This window comes from Spermophilus citellus, assembly GCF_964194105.1.
Source record: "Spermophilus citellus genome assembly, chromosome: 5".
NCBI classification, from domain to species: domain Eukaryota; kingdom Metazoa; phylum Chordata; class Mammalia; order Rodentia; family Sciuridae; genus Spermophilus; species Spermophilus citellus.
The window spans coordinates 13,241,417-13,256,909 of NC_138186.1; the positions used below are offsets into that span (position 1 = coordinate 13,241,417).

Genomic DNA, 15,493 nt, shown 5'->3' on the forward strand with positions numbered 1-15,493 from the left:
GCTGATTTTAAGTCCTTTGAGTAGAGACTGAGGAGTGCGATAGCTGTGTCAGGTGGTGGTTCAATTCCAAGTTGTCTAAGGACTTTCCAAACTGCTTTCCAAAGTGGTTTTCCCATTTTGCAATCCCACCAGCAACGAATCAGTGTACCCTTTTCCCTACATCCTCGCCAGCCCTTATTGTTGCTTAAATTCTTGATAATCGCCATTCTGACTGGAGTGAGATGAAATCTTAGAGGAATAAGAAATGTTCTAAAGACTTTTAAAAATCTAAAAAAATCTAAAATAGAATCTATTTTCACTTGGAGGATTAAGAGACTTATATGTAAAAGATTGTTATCAATCTGTATCTATCTGATTTTTTTTCTTGTTTCTTATAACAGGACTCTCAGTTTTGGAGGAGCCAGAATTAGCTAGGTTTCTCAGCCATTCTTTCTCTGGGAATTCTCATAGGACTAAACTCTAGCCAGTAGAATACTAACTAAGCATCTTGAGTGCAACTTCAGAGCAGAGAGAAGAAACCCAAGCAGCACCAGCCAGTCCCATCGAGCGGAGGAGATGGTGATCCGTCTTCCAGAAGGCAGAGGTGGAGAGCATCTGTGAACTTTTACAGAAGAAGGAACAGCACACAGAAGAGCAGAGCTTTGTGTTGGGGCTTTCATGAGTTCTTACCCTTACATGGATGGTGGTCAAGGCTAAGGAAAGGACAACCAGGAAATTTAACCTCAACTCTTATTAAGATATAGAACATGACCTTATTCCCCTGAGGTTCCTCCATGCCCTCTCCTAATCAGTTTCTACGTTTACCCTCAGAGACAGCCATTCTTCAGCCTTTTATCCACCATTAGTTAATTAAGCCAAGTAACTTCCAGAGTTCACACAGGGATGGGAATAATTTGCAATGTCACCAGCCAGAAGCAGTGTCCTCAGAATATAAAGGGTATTTGTTAGAGACCTCAGAGTAGTAATGCCTCATTGTCATGGCTAAATTACTCCCCAAGTCTCCTCTAGATTTGATTTAAAAGCATGAAAGGAGTATAAATAGGTACAATGGATGTGCAAATAGCAACAAGCTGAAACAAATTCTAGCACTCTTTAAAATTAGACAAAAATCTAAGCCTCAGAAATGTGAAAATCCAAAATGTTTAACATCCAACCAAACTTTAAGAGAAATATAATGGAATATGTAAACATGACTCAAAAGCACAAAATCAAATAAATAAAAACAGATTAAGAAATGACAGACATGATAGAATTAGTGACCTAGACCTTTATCAATTTTAAATACTCTGAATATGCCCCAGGATGCTAAACATTGTTAACATACTGAAGTTAGTGAAGAATAAAAGGGTCCAAACAGAATTTTATAGATATGAAAAAACTGTATCTTAAATGAAAAATACACCGGATGGTATTAATTAAGACCTCCTCTCCCCTCAAAATCTGTGAATCTGAATATATAATTGGAGAAAATATCCAAAGCAAGTGTAGAAAATTTTCACAAAATGAATAGAAGCTTAATGATTGGTGGAAAATAAATTAGGCAATATAATACATATGTATTTGGGGACCTGGAATTGCAGAGTCAAAGTGTGGGGTGGGGAGGCCAAATTATTTGAAGAAAGAGATGTCAAAAAGTTATAAATTTGATGAAAACTATAAACCTACAGATAAAATAAGCTCCCAGAATCTTAAGTAGAATGAACATTTAAAAATGATATCAGCATGCAATCATTTAAAAGAGCAATCAAGAGAAAAATCATAAATTCAGTAGGAGAAAAAAATAGTATGTACAGAATAAAACGTAAGAATGACAGCTGAACTCACACCTGAAACAATGTGGACCAGAAGACGATGGATCGACATTTGTAAAGTACTAAAAAATAAAACAAAAACCTATCACCCTGGAAATTCATAGTGTTACAGTCTTAATATGAAATGCCCCCCCCCCAAGCTCACGTGTGAGACAATGCAAGAAGGTTCAGAGGTGAAATGTTTAGAAGAGTTTTCACCTCTTAAATTCTTGATAATCGCCATTCTGACTGGAGTGAGATGAAATCTTAGAGGAATAAGAAATGGGTTAATTCTCTATTATGGATTAAGCAGGTAGGGTGTGGCTGAAGGAAGTAGGTCACTGGGGGCCATGCCATGGGGTACTATTTTGTTCCTGGTGAGCAGAGCCCTCTCTCTGCTTCCTGGTTGCCGTGTGCTGAGCTCTTTCCCTCCACCAGGATCTGTCACCATGGTGACCTTACCGCAGGTCCAGATCTATGAAGTCAGCTGATAGCTGAGACTGAGCCAAAAGAAAGATTTCCTCCTCTAAGTTGTTCTTGTTGGGTGTTTTGGTCATGGTGATGCAAAGATGACTAAAGGACTAAGCCAGTAAAAATACAGTTGAGAAGCTCTTTCCTGTATCCAGCATCTTTCTTGTAAGTTGGGAATGTTACCCCAGGGGAGTGTGCGACTGTCTCTGCTTCTAGCTCTACAACATGATGCAGAGAGGTTTTGCTCAGAGGAAAGAGAGGTCATAAGAACACAGAACTTTATATTTCTCTGCAGAGGGACTGATTTTATCTGGGACAGAACATGTGGGTGTTGAAGCCTAAGAGCCCTGTTGAGTGCCTAATAGCCCAGAGTAGATTTGCTATTATCAATGAAGATTTTGATGGTGAGAAATTAAAGTTGGGTGGTTTTCCCAGGATAACAACCAGATAAATCATAGACCAACTAGAAGATTAACAGAGTGACCCAGGGAAGGAAACAGCCAAGAATAGCCTTCCATGGGGTCAGAACAAGTCTTACTGTCTGTCGTCAAAGACTACTCCTGCAAAGAGATAGTCCTGAATCAGATGGCAGAGAAATTTAGGGCCCAGGACATTGTGGAAAATGAGAGAGCAAAATCAGCCAGAAATTAAATATCTTGTGATACCAATAGGAGCAGACAAGGTAGAAGCTTACCAGAGAGATCATGGAAAAGAAATACTGAAATAAAACATATGAAACCATTGTCATCCCAGGGTGACTGTGGCATGACATTTCTCCTTCTGAAGGAATCAGAGGCCGCACATGGCAGGGAAAATGCACTTCACTGAAGTAGCTCCAGTCAAATCACTCAACAGACAAACACAACTAAATATGACAAATAGTAGTCTGAGGAAAGTGCCAGTACTCATAGATTCTACAAAATATTATATAAAATGTCTGGTTTTCAACAAAAAAATTATAAGATATGCAAAGAAAGAGGAAAAGTATGACCCATTGACTAGAAAATAGTAGGAAACAGAATTGCTTTGGAGAGGTCCTGATGTTAAGCCTGCTTCAAAGCAGGTTGGGCATAGTGGTGCACACCTGTAATTCCAGCAACTTGGGAGGCTGAGGCAAGAGGATTGCAAGATCAGAAACTAGCTTCAACAACTTAGTGAGACCTTTTCTCAATTTTTTTAAAGGGCTGGAGATGGATCTCACTGGTTAAGCACCCCTGGGTTCAATGCCTAGTACAAAAAAAAAATTCAAAGCAAATATTATAAATATATTTGAAGAACTAAGGAAAATCATGCTTTCAGAAGTAAAAGAAGATGGCACATATAAATGCAACAAAATGTAAGATTAATATTTACATTGAATGTAAATGGACTAAAGGATCCAATCAAAGGCAGAGACTGATGAGATTTTTATCAAAAGCAAGATTCAATTATAGGCTGTATACAGGAGACACCCATTAGATTCAAAGATAACAAAGAGCTTAAAAGTGAAAGAATGGAAAAGATATATATCACACAGATTGCAACCCGAGAGAGCCAGAGTAGATTTGCTATTATCTCACAAAATAGATGATAAACAAAGAGTATTACTAACAACAAAGAGAGACATCTCATGATGACAAGAGTATCAGTCTATCACAGTATACCACAAAGATACTAGTCCCAATGTACATGAAGTCAAAGCAGAACTGAAGAGAGAAGTAGACCATTCAACAATAACCCCACTCTCAAGAGGGGATCCAACAACTAGGAGCAAGGTTAGGAAGGCCATTGGAAGGTCAAACAATACTATGAACAAACTAGATTTACTAAACCACCTGATATTATGCACAGTTACATTGAACAGGACATCCGGCAATAGCATTACACATATTCTTCTGAATTACACATGGAATATTCTCCAGGATCGACCATGGTGATGGTAATGCAAAATGCCACTTTGGAAAAAAGTCTGGGAATCCCTCAAAATTTTATACATAGGATTACCAAGTTACTACATGATTCAATAATTATATTTCTAGATATACACCCCAGAGAAATGAAAGTAGAGTTCCATCTAGGACTTATACATAAATGTTCTTAGGAGCTTTATCCATAATAGCAAAAGAGTAGACACAATTCAAATGGCATTAATGGATAAATGGAAAAATAATAAAATGTTTTGTTTATAACAAGTTAAATATTATTTGGCAAAAACATAATAATATATGTTACAACATGGGTAAATCTTGAAAGATTATGCTCAGTGAAAGAAGACAGCCACAAAATACCACATATTATATTATTTCATTTTTATAAAATCTTCTAAATGGGCAAATCTGTAGAGACAGAAGGTAGATAATTGGTTGCCCAGGCCTGGGTAAGTTGAGAGGAAGTGGATAATGACCGCTTATAGGTACAGGATTTATTTTGGGCTGAAGGAAATGTTCTAAAATCAATTGTGGTGATGATTGAACCACTTTTCTTATACTAAAAATGCATTAAATTGTATACTTAAGATGAGTGGGTTATATAGTAGGTGAGTTGTATCTCAGTATAGCTGTAAAGGAATGTCTTAAAACTGATTATCCTGACCCAGTCATTTGATTAGATACTGGATAATCAGATATAAGTCGAAATTTCTTATGAAGGACTTCATTTTCAAATAAGATGATGAAATTTCTCAGTAGCAAGCACTTTGCCCTCTGTTTTTCTTGCTGTCTTAAATTTTTATGTGATATCTGGAGCTGTAGCAGTTTCTTTATAGCCAGGAGGCAAGATCATAGAGGGAAGGTATCGGGGGAACTTGGTCCTTGGTGGCATGAATAAACAATTGAGCCAGTTCTGGCAACCATCTCCAATATATATCTTGTTATACGAGTCAATTTTTTGGCTGGTTTTCTGTTAGTTGAAGACAATGCATTCCTAAGTGATAAGAGAAGAAAAGGTAAAAGGTTTCTCTAAGAAAATGGACAAGAATATAACTTCTTGAATAATTAGCTTTGTTTATATAAAAAAGAAACTAACATTTCCTAATATTTACTTTATTCCAGGAACTTTCAAATATGAATATGTTGCTTTACTTAATCTTCACAAAAACATAATGAGGCAGTCATGGTTATCTGACATTTATAGGTGAGGAAGGTAAGGTTCAAGGGGAATAAATTACTTTCAGAAAAATTACAGGAAACAGCAGAGAGGAATTTGAACACTGGTTTGTTTGACTCTAATGTCTATGTTGCTATGATATTCCTAGTGCTACTTCCATGACTTGGTTTTGAATATACAAAATGCTTCATTATAACCATGTTTACTTCTCAATATTTATAAGTTTTTTTTTTAAATCAGGGGTTTTCTTTTTAAAAAAAAACATTACTAAAATTTCTGTCTCATTTCTAATCAATGCCTTAGCTTAGACTTATATAAACTGGTAATTCAGTACCTTAGCAACCAATTCTACCACAGGATTAAATATAAAATTGCTTTAGTTACAGAACTTAGAGTACAAAAATATTGGCTTACACCAGAAATTGTTTTTCCAAGTTTCAACATCTCTCCTAGAAGAAACTATCTCCAATTAAAATTTAAGCTGAAAATGTAACTTTTTTTATTTGTTTTTTTTTAAGGCATACGTGACAGTAGAATGTATTTTGACATATCATACAGACAGGGAGTATAGCTTCCCATTTTGTGGTTGTATATGATGTGGACTTACACTAGTTGCACATTTATATGAGAACATAGGAGAGTTATGTCTGATTCCTTCTTTCCTATTCCCAACCCCTCTTCTCTTCATTCCCCTTTGTCTAATTCAATGAACTTCTATGCCCCCTCCCATCCCACCCTGCCTCCCGCTTATTGGGAGTTAGCATCTGCGTATCAGAGAGAACATTCAGCCTTCGGTTTTTCTGGGATTGGCTTGTTTTGAAAATGTAACTTTTTAACTTAAAAACTCAGCTCTAAAGGGCAATTTTACCTTATACAACAAAATGGTTTTTTTATTAGACAGAAAGATGATAAACTCATCACAGAAAAATTTGAATCTACAAAAGAGAATAAAGAAAAAACATTCACTAATTTCCAGCTCTAGCAAATAATATTTTGATGTATTTCCTTCTGCTCTTTTTGCTATGATATGTTTGGATTTGCATAACTCTGACCTCATGATTCCTTGCTGTTTGCAGAATTTTGTATTCTTCCTTTTAAGAGACTTGTTGTATCATCAGCATTTTTACATATGGCACATTTTTATAAATTATACACTCTTCCACTTCCTTCTTTTGAGCTACCCAAACACTTCTCAAATATTTGAGGATAACTAATAGTCTTCAAAATTCTCATAAAAGAGAAAAAAAGTTATGATAGCAGAGATTTTATGAGTGTGCCTATTAATACATAGAGTGTTTTCTTATTTGCTACATCTATTTTATTGTCCTGTTGGCAGCTTAGAAATTTTAAGTTGTGTTTTTGTGTTAAATTTCTTCATATGTATTGCAAAGGGGAAATGCAATATACAAAAGAAAATGGATTAAAAAGTAGAGAGTGTTTTTTTTTCTGTAATAATTTTTTATGCTCTTTATTATATTTAGACAGCTGAACTATTATGGGAAAGTGGGTGAAACTATTTTGCTTATTCCTAGATCGGCAGAGGAAGGCCAGTCGAAAGGGTAGTCACAAGAGGATCCTTCTGGAGAATATGAATCTTTCTCCATTACCCCGAAGCACCTCATGGTAATCCAGTCACGGTCATGATGTTGAATAAAGAACATTATGATTTCCTAATGTTCCAGATATGTTGAGATTTTCCAGAATTTTTCAGAAAATTTTGCAGAGGAAGATGTTTATAAGTGAACTGGAAGGAGTCTTGAAAATGAATTATGTATTCGTGTGTGTGTGTGAGTGTGTGTGTACATGTCTGCCCATGGGAATCCCTGCAGTAATTGATTTGGATGCTGTGTGTGTAGTAATTGCTGACTAAACTCCTTTTCCCCTTTAGTTCTCACATGTAAGCCATAACCCCAAGATAAATGTCAATAACCTTCATAATTATCCTTTCAGTTATAATCATGTAAATGTTAAAATATGTAAATCTATTCCCATATCTAGATGTGTATGTTTATGTATACTCAAATATAATGGTTCGTGTAATTAGGCATGTATTTATAATGCTCATTGCATATAGTACAAGCTGTTGAACTCTGCCACACTGGCTTTTAAAGGTCAGCCATTCCTACTCTGTCAGAGAGCAAAACTAATTCACTTTCAGGAATTTGGGGATAGAAATGAGCTTGGCTTACTGGTGGACAGGAACGTATCTGCTGTGGTTTGAGCTGAGGATATCTGATGGGTGTATAGAGAGTCTGGTGGGATACATTAGGTGAAATAATTAAAATATAAAATAATGAAAATTTAAACTTAAGCTGCTTGTGTCTTTCCCTAATCCCATACCTTGGTAGCAATGATTATAAAATACTCTCCTGAATATCTGCAAGCTCTGAACAGGCAGAAGAACCCAGGGTTCCACAAAGGCAAAGAAAGGGTAATAACTTGGGTTTGTCCAGAGTGGACCAGTTAAAGAGAACTTCCATTGTATTATGAAACTCAAAATATTCCTTGGAGTAATTCCACTGAATGGGGCCAACCCCTGGGAGACTGGGCGTCAGAGAGAAGGGAGACACCTTCAGTGGCCCACGGCAGCCTGGGCCCTTCCCACCCTCCGCCATGTTGTTTCTGAATCCTGCAGAAGTGATTCACCTGGGTCTGTCTCTGGTCAGCACCGTCCTGGTTTTGCTCCAACTTTCCCTGTCCACCTTCCACTTATCAACTTTCCCCTACAGAACTCTGATCCTTCAGATCCCCAAGGTGGCCAACTTGTTAGCAGAATTCACAAACCTGTGTAGATTTCTCGAGGTGATCGGCCAGGGCTCACTTTTCTCCTCTCATCATCTGAACTGGACCGTGTCCTCCATTCCTTCCTCCTTCTCATTATTTGGTCCTTCATCAAATCTCTTCTATTTCCCTGTAGATTTTATCTTCTACCCACACATTATTTAACAGTGTGTTAATTTCTGGGTGTTAGAAGACTTCTTTTTTGCGGGGGGGGGCAGGAGGGATGTAGAACAATCAGCCCCTTTATTACCTGAGCCAGGACAGGGGCGAGGAAGGACCTCTTGGCCTTTCTCCTCTCGGTTGTCTTCAGGTGGATCTGCGTCCTCTGGTCACAGCCATCTCTCAGCCACACCAGCTGTTCTTGCAGCAGCTCACATGACAGGCCTCTGCCCTGTTGGACCTGCTCCCCTAAAGGATTTCCGGTGCTGTATTTCTTTTTTTTTCCTTTCATCATATTTCTTTTGAATTTTCTTTGATCTCACTTTTTAAAAATATCTCTTCATCCTCAGTCTCATCTCAGCTGGGCTGTCCATGAGCACAGTGTAGTTCTGCACCAGGGTCTTGGTGTGGACTCAACACTGGGTGCACTCTGGACACCATCCTGATGCTCATTTTGTGAAAACATTGCTCTGAGCCCCAGGAGAGGTTTCCACATTCAGCCTCAGGCCTGGCCTCTTTGTTAACCTGGAGATGGACAGAAGGTGTGTATGCAGCCGGGGACACTTTGCTGGCAGCTGGGTGCCCAGCTCATATTTCCACTTTTTATGGCAGGGCCTTTTCTTGCTCACGAACATGTGCTTTGTCCCAAGAGAGGCCTGTCCTCACACTGGCTGAGAAGAGCAGGTTGGAAACATGTTTTCTTTCTGTTATTGAGTTTCAGTGGACACCCTGTGGGATTCCATGTTGGAGTCATCTCCTACTCCGCCCATTGGTAAGGGAGAAGTGACTACCCTAGGGTTACCGAGAGGGCTACGTTGATGAGACTGAGGCTGGACAGGCTAGGCTGACAGCAGTTACTAGTCACTTCTGCTCAGAGTTGGGAAGCGGGGGGGGGGGGGGGGGGGGGGGCTGCACACCATTTGGGCTGCATTGGGGTTACACTCAGGAACGGAGGGAACCATCGTGCATTGTGGGAGGCAGGCTGTTATGGCTTAGATGTGAAGTGTCCTCAAAAGCTCATGGGTGAGACAATGCAAGAAGGGGGTAAAATGATCGGATTATGAAAGTCTTAACCTAATCAATGCATTCATGTCCTGATAAGGATTAATTGGGTGGTAGTTATGGGAAGGTAGGGTGTAGCTGGAGGAAGTGGGTCCCTGGGGGCATGCCTTTGGGGTATGCGTCTTGTCCCTGGTGAGCTGAACACTCTCTCTGCTTCCAGATGGCCACATCCTGAGCTGCTTTCCTCCACCATGATAGTCACCTTAGGCCCAGAGCAATGGAGTCAGTCATCCGTGGACTGAGATGACCTCTGAGACTGTGAGTGCCAAATACACTTTTCTTCCTCTACATTGTTCTGATCTGATCCTTGGTCACAGACGCAAAAAAGCCGACTAAAATATAGGATTGTAGTATCAAGACCTGGGAAGCAGGTTGGGGAGGAGGGAAGGGGAATGAGATTGATCAAATCATGTAACCTGCATGTACAATATGGCACCACGAAATCAATCCACTAGTATGTATAATTATGTTTGTAATGTACCAATTGTTTTTAAAAAAGAGGGTTGGTTTCTTCTGACTTACCACAGGAGATGTGATTGACTTGTGTGAATAATTCCATAGATGTCAGGGGATTTTTATTACTTAGGGATATGCAAGAATTGCAGCTGTCTTTCTAGGTAAGGAAGACTTTTGGCTAGGGAAACTGATCCACCATAGCAGAGTGGAAAGGGAATTTGTGGTCAGGCCAGACTGGGCCCTTTAGTTTTACCAGACATCAAAGCAGCAAACAATATTGGACTATCATTTTAATTCTTAATCCACATTTCAGTTATTTTAAATTTATTGGAGTTTGTTTTACGGATCAGGATGTGGTCTGTGTTGATCCGTGTTATGTGACCAGTAACTCTTGCTGTTGTCTGGTGAAGTATTCTATAAATGTCCCTTGGATTATGTTGGTGGATGGTGTTGAGCTCTGTTAGTTATTGTGACAGAGATGCTGAGGTCTTACCTCAAATTGTGGATTTATCTCTTTCTCTATTCAATTCTGTCCTTTGCTTTATGTATTTTGCACTTCTGTTGTTTGGTGCATACATGTTTAGGATCATTATGTATTGTTGGTGAATTGAAATCTTTATCATTATAATTATAATTTCCTTTCCATGATCTGATGCAGCCACTTCTGTCTTCTTTTGATTAATTTGTAGGATACGTATTTTTTTATATCCTTTTCCTGTCAATGTGATTCTATTGTTACTTTTGAAGTGAGTTTCTTTTTAAATTATATTTTAGGTTTAATTGATGCATAATAATTGCACATATTTATTGGGTACAGTGTGACCTTTCAATACATGTATACAATGCCTAGGTTGGTTCCATACTTGACCATTGGGAATGGTGTTGCAATAAATATGAGAATGCAGATACTTCTTGAATATTTTATTTCTTTTGGGACAGGCCCCGTAGTGGGATTGCTGTTAAATTCTAGGCCCATTTCTAGTTTTTTTGAGGACTCTTCATACTGTTTTCCATCATGACTGTACTGGTTTGTGTTTCTACCAACATCACCTGAGAGTTCCCCTGTCTTCACATCTAGGCCCAGCCTTTGTCTTTTTCTTTTTGGTCTTTTTATTATTAGTAATTTTGAGTGGGGTGACATGACCTCTCACACTGGTTTTGATTCACTTTTCCCCCCGATCATGGGTGAGGTTGAGCATTTTTTCCATGCATGCATTAATCATTTGCATGACTTTTATTGAGGAATGTCTTTTCAGGTCACTTGCCCTTTAAAAAATTGGATTATTTGTGCGTTTCTCCCCCTATGGAGTTGTTTGGATTCCTTATATGGCCTGGAAATTTATCCCTTATTAAATAAATAGTTTGAAAAAATTTTTACCCATTCTGCAAGCAGCTAGCACAACAGGGATGACGAACACAGGCCTCTTTTCTGAGATCCTTGGGATCCTTCTGCTCAGTGACGTGATTCCCATCAGCCTGGGAATTTGCTTGAAGATTTCTTGGAATATTACAAGACTTCCTATTCAACCAACTTCCTTTCCCCTTGACTTCAGGATCCCCTCCCTGCTTTCTCCCCAGCTTTGTAGCCTGGGGGCTCCACCTGCCCATTCTGGTTCTCTGGCCCCTTTTGGTTGACAGACATTTCTCTCCTGCACAACCAACCCCACCTCAGCCCTGTTTTTCAGAGGCCTTGAGCTAACACCATCATCACATGTCATATTTTATGTCTAGATCTTGCTAGGCGTATACACATGAATGGGTCTGTAGCTGTCTCACACACCATCCTGTGTTACTATGTAACACCACGCACAGAAACATGTTCTGGACAATTTGATTGTCACAAAGTGTCTTTGAGATGGCATTTCTGATGGGAGTAGAGAGAATGTCACTCACCAAGAGCTAAGTCACTATCTCCCACATGGGTTCAGATTCGTGTCCCTCCACCCTTACAAATTCTCTGTCACCAACTTTCACAGTTGATCAATGGTTTTCCAAAGAGCAATTGCTGACACAGCCTCCATAGGCAGCGTGTTCCACGAATGCAGGAATCTGCTGTATTTGCACAGTGGAACAAGGTGGCCACCAGCAAAGAGTGGCTCTTGAATCCCTGAAATGGGACCCATGCAACCGCAATTTTTCTATTATTTAAAAGCTTAATTTTATTTTGATTAATTAAAATTTAATCAGAGTAGTGACAGGTGACCAGAGGCCACCATATGGCACAGCGCCGGCGGCTGTGTGTCAGAAATCCTCCTCTGAGCCTCCATCTCGTTGACTGCTACAGGAGATCAGGCCATTCTCCCTGCCTGTCTGGGCCATTACAATTGCTTTCTGGGTCTTCTCCGGGTTTCCTTTCTCCCAACTCCCATTTGGTCTCTAATCATCAGGGCGATTTCTCTAAAACTCAGAATCAGGTCACTTCTCAGCTCAAGAGACATCCCAGCGGCTGGAGACGGCCACTACGCTATGTTCTCTCTTCCTCTTATTCCTGGCAATGTTTAAGCCTGATACATGTCTCTGGGGGGGAAATGAACATAATTTAACCATGGGGCATCCTGGAGGTACTTTGCCTTAAATTACCCTAATGGGAGGGGGATTTAGGATAAGATAATAAGGGAATGTATTGGGCAACTGGCATAAGCATGCATCATCTTTATCAGGCTTATTACATTCTGGAGAGCTGACCCTATTCCCAAGGATCTCCTCACTATTACACAGTGTGATGATCGGGAGGAAAAACACATTTCTGAACCTGTTCCAAAGCAACCCTCCGTAAAACTGCCACTGTGGTTAAACACGAAGGGAATGAGATCCTCCAAAAGGAAAAATCACATTTGTGAAACATTAGATGCCATTTTTCAACCCAATGAACCATTTCATTCTCTTATTAATAGATCTACTATTTTCCTTAGTGAAGCCTTTTCCTTTCCTTTGCGAGGCAAACCCTGACTAAAAGGAGCACAGTCTATAGCCAAGCTTATTACGCTGGATCTTGGGCATAAAAACCATCCTGAGTATTAGCAGTATTTTCGGTTTCTCAGGGAGAAGTGTACTGGTGCGCGTGCGCGGGCACACTCACAGGTGTGTTGAGTACCTGAGATCAGCAGATGTGCACAGTGTTTTCCTCTTCTCTCCCCCACCACCCTCTGCTCTCAACCCAGACGCAGGCTCCCCAGCAAGACAGCACGGTCCCCTCTGTGCGCAGTCTTCTCAATGGGGAATGAGCTTGGTTTTTCAGCTCAGTGAACTTTCTTTCCTTCAGGGAGGAGGATTTAATTGCAGGGTTTCACATATTCAAAGAAAAATGTTTAGACTGGGAGGGATCAGCCATATTAGAGAAATGTGGTTTGCTCAAAAAATGAGTGGCATGAATCCCCTGTTCTTGGCTGGCAGGGAACTCAGGAGAAACTCTTTGGCTGTTACTGAAATAATCCCTATTTGATTATATTTTCTTCCAAACAAGTGCTTGATTCACTTGGAACCCAGTTCTTGGGCTTGCGGCGTGGTCAAATAACTCTGAGATTGCAATACGTTGTCCCTGTGCGCATGATTGGATAATCCCATAACTTTCGCACTGTAAAGTGGGCTCCTAAATATTTCTGTACCCAGCAGTCACATTTCATTGTGTTGCAGCTTGCCATTAGGACTCTGACTGTGTTAAATCATTTGCTTCACTTTATCATTAGTGAAGCTGTTGTGCCGTTTTGATTCAGCTCAAGCATAAAAGACGATTTTCTTCTTCTTCTTCTTGTTCTTGCCTTGACCAATGGTTTAAGGAAATCACTTGTGTGATAAGCCAGCTACAGACTGCAGGAAGTGAGCTCTCATTTGCAGTGGCCTATTTATTGGGAACATACTGATAGAAGATGGAAGGAAATAGCACTACCTGCAATTAAGCACCAAGTTTTCATTTTCTATTCTGGTCCATCAACATTTCAAGCAATAAATCTCACTTTCTTGTGCACGTCGCTAGCTCTATGCTCCATCTCAAAGAGCAAAATTTTCCAAGCTGGTCTCCTGCTGTCCTTTAACTTTTCATTGTGGCTGCAGAACAAAGCTCATTTTCTCTTTCTCCTTTAGAAAAAAAAAAAAACCTGCCGGAAGTTCCTCTCCTCTGTTAGAAACTGGACCTGCTTATTGGCAGGCTCAAGCCTGTAATGGGGCCATGTATACATTTACTTCCAAAGTGAATGTCTTTTCTTGACACTTTTTGGAGAGAGCAGGCGGTTGCAGATGAATGATTTCCTCATCAACAGGACAGTGATGGAGAAGGCTTTGTTAAAATTAAAAAAAAAAATGCTGCCTATTTGAAAAAAGCCAGATGCAAGAGCGAATATTGTCTGATTCCATTTGTACAGGGTTCAAAACAAGCAAAAGAATCCCAGGTGTGGGAAGGCAGGGACTACTCTAGAGGGGCTAGACTGGAAGAAGGAATCCAGGGTGCTGAATGCCTCTGGGTGCCTGACTCCTGCTTCCTGATCTCAGTGACAGCCATGTGGGTGTGGTTTTTGTGAAGCTGCATTATGCTAAACTATTGTGCACTTTCTGTTGTATGATACAGATTATGATCTAATCAGAGGTTGACAGATGCACTGAAATTGTTTTCTGAATAGGTCAACTGTAAGTATTTGAGGTCTAAAACGGCCTGTATTTACAGCAAGCAGTGTTTATGGCTGTTTTCTTCTTTACCAAGTTCCATGTCTATTAGACATCAAAATGCGACAACTAAGTGGCCAGTTGCTGGTCTTTTTCCTGAGAACATAAGCTGATTGCTGGCTTTCTTGCTTCCCTGGGATATAAGCATGAATAGAATGTGATGCATTTTCCAAAGTGCCCTTTCTAGGGCTTAGAAAGCTCCAGGAATGAACCCGAGGGGGCTCTACATTTTAAGTGACATTCCTGCCACCTCCCCAATCTGACTGCCACCAAGCAGTTAAGCTGAACGGTAAAACAAAAACACAAAAACAAAATATCCAAGTGTGCTGCAAAACCAGAGCTCAGGAGTGGGAAAGCTTGGGTAATGATATTTACTCAGAGCTAGATGCACATCCTACTTAACTCTACGGGAATTCTCAACAGTTGGTCTTGACAAACTCTGGCAATTCTGAGGCTCATTAACCTATTTGCAGGTGCTCTGCTTTCCGAGCTGCCCCTGTGCAGAGAGGAGCGTCCTTGAAATTCTCTGACGCAGGCTGCAGCCCTGGTTCAGAGCTAATCATGACGTGTTTCTGGGCTCAAGATAGGAAATGAAAGCTCCGGGTGAGTCTGAAGTGGGAAGTTTTTGAATTAGGAATGCCATCAAATGTTTCCTGTCAGTCCCACCGTAATCAGAGAGAGAGACTTGGAAGGGAGTCTGCTTTTGTGGTAGTGCAGACCTTCCTAAGCTGCTGCTGATGAGATGAGGCTGTGCTAAAACCCCAAATGGCTGAAGGGTTTAGGCAAGACAGAGGAGAACCACAGAATTTCCTCTTGTTCTTCCTTTATTTCTTAGGACATATGGCTGTGGTTTTCTGCTGAATCGCAAAGTGGGATTTCTGAGTTAAATTGTTCTGCCCAATCAGGCTAAGCCCTGGGGAGCTGGACAACTCTTGTTCAGTGGTTTCTATTATGGGCTGCCTTTGAGAATCACATTATTTCTAAAATGCAAGAACTGCAAAATCTTTTGCTGGGTCCACTCCTTTTCTGAGACG

The 15,493-nt window shown here is 40.1% G+C and overlaps 1 pseudogene across 1 annotated transcript in view; it reads right to left on the bottom strand.

Moving 5' to 3' along the window:
* Window positions 1-2,347, bottom strand: part of LOC308650460 (charged multivesicular body protein 2a-like) — a 28,022-nt pseudogene extending 25,675 nt beyond the window's left edge. The window contains exon 1 of the transcript in view: window positions 2,253-2,347. The product of the transcript in view is annotated as a charged multivesicular body protein 2a-like (transcript). The remainder of the gene's footprint in view (window positions 1-2,252) is intronic.
* Window positions 2,348-15,493: the final 13,146 nt, after the last annotated feature.